General features: G+C 41.6%; 2 long non-coding RNA genes across 2 annotated transcripts; both read left to right on the top strand.

Moving 5' to 3' along the window:
- Positions 1-248: 248 nt before the first annotated feature.
- On the top strand, positions 249-1,933 carry LOC147758915 (uncharacterized). The gene is made up of 2 exons (XR_015318495.1): positions 249-462; positions 1,589-1,933. It is a non-coding gene; the product is annotated as an uncharacterized LOC147758915 (long non-coding RNA).
- A 2,620-nt stretch (positions 1,934-4,553) lies between these two features.
- Positions 4,554-7,499, top strand: LOC147758914 (uncharacterized). Its single transcript, XR_015318494.1, has 2 exons — positions 4,554-5,003; positions 6,329-7,499. It is a non-coding gene; the product is annotated as an uncharacterized LOC147758914 (long non-coding RNA).
- The last annotated feature ends 243 nt before the right edge of the window (positions 7,500-7,742 follow it).

The raw sequence follows: 7,742 nt of genomic DNA, 5'->3' as shown, positions 1-7,742 counted from the left end.
TACTCTACAAACGCTGGCCACTTCCAGGCTTCTCTATGAAATCTAATCATTGTTGCTGAATAAAATGACATTGTGATAGTACATACGATAGCATTGATTTCTACGTAAAACTAGCTGTCTATTCAGGTCAAGAAATTGGACGAGATACGCAGCGACATCGTGTGGCTGGATGTGTGTCTTTTTGAACATGATATAACCGCACTGCGTCCCTAACTCTATAAAAAAAATGCCACTATGTATAACACACAGCAGGTCATGCTCGAGAATGATACTTTCCAGGCAAGGAGGACCTTTATCGCTGGCCCAATCTAGTGTGCTGTAAGCGAGCGTTTTCTTGGCCTATCACTGTGCACCGATACATCATTTTCACATGACTCAAAGGACTTATGAACCGGTGGCATGATATATTCATTCATAAAAAGCTCGATTCTAACACCGGCCAAACTAAATTTAGAAGTTCAGGTATGTTTGAATGTGTCGTCTTGTTTGCGTCGGACTTCTACAGCTGAGCAAGCTCTTTACTAAGCTGATGTCTTTACTAAGCATTTTTTCGTTTTGCCAGTTTTAAACTTCAAACATTGTACTTCTTAACACACATAACCCCCCAACCATTTATAGAATAGAAAGACTTTGTACTAAAAAAAATTGCTTCGTTAATATGTATATCACCTGGTCGCCTTTAGGCTAAGAAGGCAGAAGTATCTTTGATTAACGCAAATACATTACACGTATTTGTTTAAGTTGATACCTACCTTTATTCAAAAAAACACTTCAACGAACACCTTGGTGTTTGCGCATGCGGTTCAATGACTGCGAAAGAGCATTAGCCAGAAACTTTGAAAACACTATTTGAATAGAGCCAACGTAAGAGAGTAAACTTCTAAATGAATAACTAACGTGCTCTCCATTGCGGTTACATATTAACACTTGTTTTTGTAAAAATAACAACTGTTTTCAATAAAAAAAATAGTAATTGACGTCTTGCCTCAACTCCAGTGTACATTGGACCCCATTGTATTTGAGGTCTTGTTTCTGGCGAAAAACAAAAGCAAAGAGTTTCAACAAGCTCAGCTCGAGCGAGTCCAACGTCATAGTTTTATGAATCCTCTTTGTGGGAAACACCGCATACGAACATTGTAACTGCGGAAAAGACTTGTAAAGAAAGCATATTTAGACTATGGCATACACACTTCTCATTTATTGAACGCATCCACATAATTATGGGCCACAAAGACTCATTCACACGCAAATACTGTCTACGACCCTTCCAACTGGTTTTATTTATCATGCTCGTGCGAATAGCCTGATGGAGGCTGCTTTCATCTCAAATATCTCTTCATTTACAAATATCGTATTTTAGATAAGTAATTTTAACAATATAAAATCTACTTCATTGAAAATAAACATCCCACCTATACTTGTAATAAAAAAAAGACGACGAAAAGCACTTTCGATTTAATGATGATAGATAGTTATGGTTTCACGGTGCTCAACCGTATTTTGAAGATCTTGCGGCCAGTGGACGGTTTAGGTTCTTGGAGCGGTGCTAACGATTCCTGTCAGTAAGTAGTTCCGGTTCACTTTACAGGGCGGTAGAACGGGTGTACGAGGGCGAGTCGAGCAGCTCATGAAGTTGGAACAAGGTCCGCTTTGTATAGAATCATCGATGCTTTTATCGCAATAGAGGATACTCCACTGCAGTTCTGCCTGCGTGCACCCTTCCCGGTCTCGGCAACCCTATCAGGGGTTAGTCCATTGTCTGTTTACTCGGCCAATTCTTTAGATCGAATCATGGACTCGCAGGGGCTTTGCGGGCTCGCTGTAGCACTCATTCGGCCGATGTCGTCGGTTACCAACGGCTGAAAGACAGCATTTCCTATCATTTCAGCTATATCGTTTTAACTTCGTGAAATAAAGGCATATGTCTGCCCAACCGTTGTCGTTATTGCTTTCCTAGCCTGATCACTGTTTCCCGGTATGTCCTGAGTACTTCCTCCATCTAAGCTTCTGCTACTCTTCTATAATATACAAGGATCCTTTCAAGCCTTCTCTTAGTAGTCGTTGTCGCCGTCGTTTGTCTGATCGTCCTGCCGTCGTGGTTGTTTGAAATTAGCCTGCTGCAAAGCAGCTGACGGATTGCCTTCGCTTCTCCGCAGCTGCCGAGTCCCTGCAAATGGCTCTCCTAGCACTCCTACAGCGATAGCCGTCCGCTGCAATGGAAGCAAACAAGCCAGGAAAAGACTCAAGAAGCTCAGGAGGATTTCTTGGTATCCTGTAATCTTCTGACCGAAGCAGTCTCCGTTCGTGCGGAGGTGGGGCACAGGGCTCTTCGCCAGCCTCATTGAACCCTTTTGTGGAACTTTGATCGATCCGGGTTTAAGAAGACATGGAAGGTAGTCACAAATATCTAGGAGTGTACGAGTACACTTATTTTAAAGCCAAAAAATCGCCGCGTTTCTTGCAGACGTATAAGAAGTTTGAATGAATAAATAGTGACCAAATGAAAGGTTTTTCGTTTACGACAGTTCTCCCTAAATCGTCGATTAGGACGTTAGGTATTTATCCCTGGGCCTTTACATGAATTCCTAACATAATCTGCGAATAATATTTAAGAAAACCAACAAACCGCATTAGCTAAACATGATCTGCATACGCCCCTTCTTTTATTGCAACAATACAACGAAAAATTGTCATCAATTCAATTGTGTTTAATAGGACAGTTTTAGGTACAGGAACGGTAGTGATGCACTGACCAATATACATAGGGAATATTTTGTTCGTTTATATCAAACACTACAACCCTCAGATTGCTGTGAATAAAATACTTATAACGGTAAACCATTCTTTTCGTCTGACGCCTTTCATGCCCTTAGATTGACGAACTGAGATGTAATACTGCTGAACGCATAGATACTCTTTGTCGATGCCTCGCCATTTTGTCGGTCTCTGCGTTTGTTCGTCTTCTATTACTCTCTCCGAACACAGCAAAGGGAAAATTAAATTAAAAGATAATCCGCAGATGAGTGATGCCCGCTGCTTTTCCGGAAGCGACGCACCAATCGTTCACGTAGCTCAGATTTAGCCGGGGCTGGTGAGTGAAAGCATCTATGGGATAGGGAAAATGCATGGCCAACGGTTTGATCTCGAGTGATCCTATCTTAAAATAAAGCGCCATAAATAGCAAATACTAGCATATGAAAGCGATTTCTATAGGGATATAGAGAGAAAAGTCAGCACTTTTATCTGACATTGTTCCAATTCAGAAACCCTGTCAAAGCTGTGATTTGCATTCAGGGCATAATTGTAGTATGTCGAACAAGACGAACGGGGCTTTACAAACGAATCATGTTTCTTTTCTCGTGCTTGTCTTCAAAGTGCTTTTGTAATGCCTATTTAAAAAAAAAACTTACCAAAGAGTAAGATAGGATTGTCTCTGTGCTAAAAATATTAATGCCGGCAAAAAACCACTGAGAAAGATGGAGTATCGTTGAAAACGGTTAGATAGAGGACGGCTTCCGTCTGGTCTCAGAGTGGATAATATATTCCCGTTCGACATATTATACTATCTTGTAAACATATATAACACAAAAAGTACACTTAAACTAACTGTAGGCTTTATCATAGACCAGTAGTTTGAAAAAATACAAATGTTGTCCGATTATTTTATTCCTAGAAAGTGTTGGAAGAGTGTAATCCTTGCCATAAGTGTCAAACATCTAAAACAAATGACTCATATTTAGACGTAAGTTTTATAATCAGTGTATTAATCAAACTACAAACTTCGGTTTGTCGGTAAGAACATTAACTTCTATGTTGAATACTTTATTTTTTTGGCTGGTTCCTCTTTACCTTCTATGTAATACTTTCGTGCTCCATACTAACCTATGTATGATAGAGTCCCATTATTAAGCATGTCAGTATCGCGTAAGCTTTGTATTTCTACTAGATTGAATCCTCGTTATCATGCCGCCACCTGCAGTACACATCCGTTCAAGTGTGTATTTCCCTATAATTTTCCTAATATTTGCTATTCCGGTTAGTGAAATCAGTGCAATTTTTTTAATGGAAGCCTAAATAACTGTGCCCTGATATCGGTTTAGTTGGACCCAACAACAGATATTGTGTACACTCTTTTGGTTAGGTACGCCTGTGCTCGATATACAGAACGTAAATACACTAGCTGCCTCTAATCGTACAACAACATGGAGAAAAAAGGCCATAAGCTTGGGCTGAGTATAGTCCCAGGAGCTGAAACCAGAAATGCAGTAGGTGGGCAAAGCTGAAGTCTTTAACGAGTGATAACATGTGAGTACGGAGACCGATAGGTTGTCGTTAAACGTTGGTAGTGCGAAGAGCAAATGATGACTATGCCGCCACTGCTGCGCCTGTTATTGGTGCTGCTACTCGCGTGTATTGAATCGACATGTCTGACAGACGCGTCTTTTCTATACCATGATCCTCTTACGAGCCAGCCATCCATCCCTCTCTAGTCTTCACCCTGCTACCTCAACTAGGTCCGATTTGCTTCCCTTGTTCTGCGTGTGGAGTAGGGATTGAGCGCCTGCGGGCAGCCTAGTACATGACCGGCCAGTCAGCGGAGTTTAAAATTCAAACATTCGCACTTACATACGCGTGTTTCGCATTCGTCCCGCTGACTGCCTAGCAATGTCGAGGTGTCGAAAGGGATGACGTTAGAGGGGAGGCGAGAGTTCATTCTCGAAGGCTCGCGGAGAACAAACGTGGGAAAGGCGGGGTAGCGAGGGCTTATACGAGAGTTAGGGAACGGCCTAGGCGAAACGAAAACAAACCCTCCTCGCTTATTCGTATACTTGGTCTGAATTTTTCGGTATAAACACTCAAACCTTTGCTAGGTTCTGTCGTCCCATGTGCGAGTAAGGGCAAAGAAGGAGCGGTAAGAGAGGACAAGAGACAACGTGTATCTGTGCGTGTGTATACGCCCTGTAACTTCGCTCGGGTCTCTGGTTTATGGAATTCCTGAGGAGGTGAGCTCTTTGGTAGCGGCGGTAGCAACAGCAGTAACGACATTGAGGTGGTAATGAATGGTGGGCACATGGATACAGTGCAGAATATACGGGGTGGGCACGATACGGGGCGCAACTGACGAAGACAAGCACGATCGTGAAAGCAGACAGCGCAAGGCAAGTAGCGGGCCGCATAAAGAGAGAATGAAACAGAGTCCAAGTGATAAAGGATAGTAAGAAACAAGATGGCTACGATGACGATAGTGAAGAACGGCTGACGAAAAGGCAGCAGCAGGGATTCGTTGTACTCACTGCTCATGAATTTGTTATTGCGAACTACATCAGTACGTACATAGCTAGGAATACGCGAGAAAAGGAAGGACGGTCGGTAGCTTGGTCGCTCGGTTTGTGATTACTGTCTTGTGAAGACGACACGGGTGCAATCCAAGCTAGCCGTTCAGATAGCCAGCCAGGAGCAAAGAAAACGAAGAGAATATACAAACGAAAGGTGGATGCTGACTTGTGCGACAAATAGGGGTACAGCGGAATTGGAAAAAGGGAACAAGGGCGAGGGTACAGACAAAACAAATTAAAAGAAATCCTGCGACTGGCTCTGGATGTGGCCTATCCTGCTCATCACAGTACCAGTATTCTTCTATAACACAGGACAACGTTTTTCCCCTCTCTCTTGCTCTATCTCTCTCTCTCTCGCGCTCTCTGGCTCTCTTCTTCTGGTTTGCTTCACCGTTTCCCGAAGCTAGCGGGACTGGCAAGTCAGTGAAATTGTCTTGTTTTATCGCCTGTAGCAAGTGTCCGTATGAAGCGCAATACAAAGTTGGGAAGACACTCAAGCTTAGAAGAAGGAGGGGAATCTCACTCCCACGAGGAATGCCAGCTCCTAAAAGAGTAAAGTCAACGGGCTAGAATTGTGTTGGAACATGACAGAAAATCGTATCTGTATCTACATTAAGCACACTTGCACTTAGTTACTCATACGCACACACGCTCGCCGAAACTAAATTAGCTTGATGAGTTCTACAGCAATGAGCTTTGTGTTTTTTTAGACGTTGGAATGTTGAGTGGTAAACTTTTAAGGCAAATTCAAGTTAAAGTAGACATTTACATGCGCACAATTTTATATCATGTATATTAATTTCAGTGTTTTTGGTTTATTTGGGAAATTAACTTTTTTATATATTAGGTCGGAAATAAAGCTCCCGAGCCTTAAAGAAGCTTTTTTTTCGCATTAATCGTTACTAATCGTTTATGATAAACCTTCGTAAACACTCTTCTTGCTCTATGAACTACTGTAACAATATTGTGTTGGGTTGCTATTGCGATTTCAGCTCCAAAGGACTCCTCGAAGATGAGTATTCCCGGTAGAAAGAAAGTGCGTTCTCGACGCCTTCTCTACTCTGGATTTCGTCGAGGCCCAAACGCTGTCCAAACAGCCTTGTGCAAAGTAATCACGCTATCGCAAAAAAACTGCTCAAAAATGGTTTATTAAATTTGAGAACGGTACCTGGAACCTAGAGGATGATTTCACTTTGACCGACAGCTTAAGCTTGCTGACGGCGATCTGAAGACATTTTTGAAGGAAGAGAACTGACGAGCAAATAGGGAATTGGCTGATCAGATGAATTGCAACCACATAACTGTCGTTAACTATTTTAAGTCTCTTGGGTTTACTCAGAAACTTGGAATTTGGGTAGCTCTTTTGAGTCTAACATGGAATTACGGTTTAACGCTGCATCCCATCATATTTCTCGGCATTGATTCTTATTCAACTTTGGTAACTGATTTTTGCACAGAATTGTCATTGGTAGTGCAAAAAGGTGTTTATGAACTAATATGAAGCAGATATTCGAACGGGTGACTCTAGGAGAGAAGTCAAGGTTTAAAATTGAACCGGATTTTCAGCCGAAGAAGGTTATGGTTTGTGTTTCGTAAACCTAGGGCCTGATTTATTGGGAATCGCTTTCTACGGAGCAGACAATTGATCGACACCTTAATTTGTCCCAGTTGTATTAACTGGCCATTTAAAAAAATTGTGAGTAGGTCATGCTACCCAAAGCTAAGTGCGAGGCCACGCACAAAAAAAACATAGTCAAAAGTGCCCTCTCAAATTTTGAATAGGATTTTTTTGCTGCACCCTTCATATTTTCCGGATTATATGCCGATGGACTTTAACTTTTCCATTAGCTGGGAAATAACCTTTGTAGTCTTATCTTAAACACGCTTCAAGGGTTCAATGTATGGTTGGAGAACTTCTTCGAAACAGAGCCTTCTGATATTGGAAATGACTGGCGGACCTCAAAAGGCCTTCACTATATCACCCATAACAATTATTGTATCACTTACCTAACACTATTACTTTGTTTAAACCTGAACTGCGTATTGATTGGACTCCTGATCTAATAGATAGACATTAAAATATGTTTGTCTACTGTCTAAGAGCGTTTTCTCCTCACCTATCCCCTTTTCCAAAAAGTAAAGATTTGTTTTGTATAGAGGGAAGCATCTGTTTTTTGTTTCTTAGAATATATAAGAGCTTATTATGAATGGTTGATACCACACATTTGGTAGCGAAATTCATTGGTTTGTATCACATGTTCAATAATGCCATATTTGTTCAATTAGTAACGGGAAGTTTTAGTCTCTGAATACGTAAGCTATTAGTACTACTCGACAAGAAAATTGAGAAATGTAGCTTTGGAAAGGAGATCGGAATGGCACGTGCTATCGCAGCTTCTGGTATGT

The sequence above is a fragment of the Varroa destructor genome, unplaced genomic scaffold (assembly GCF_002443255.2).
Source record: "Varroa destructor unplaced genomic scaffold, Vdes_3.0 BEIS01000001.1, whole genome shotgun sequence".
NCBI classification, from domain to species: Eukaryota; Metazoa; Arthropoda; class Arachnida; order Mesostigmata; family Varroidae; genus Varroa; species Varroa destructor.
The sequence above is the reverse complement of the archived record's forward strand: the minus strand, read 5'-3'. Positions and strand labels throughout refer to the sequence as shown.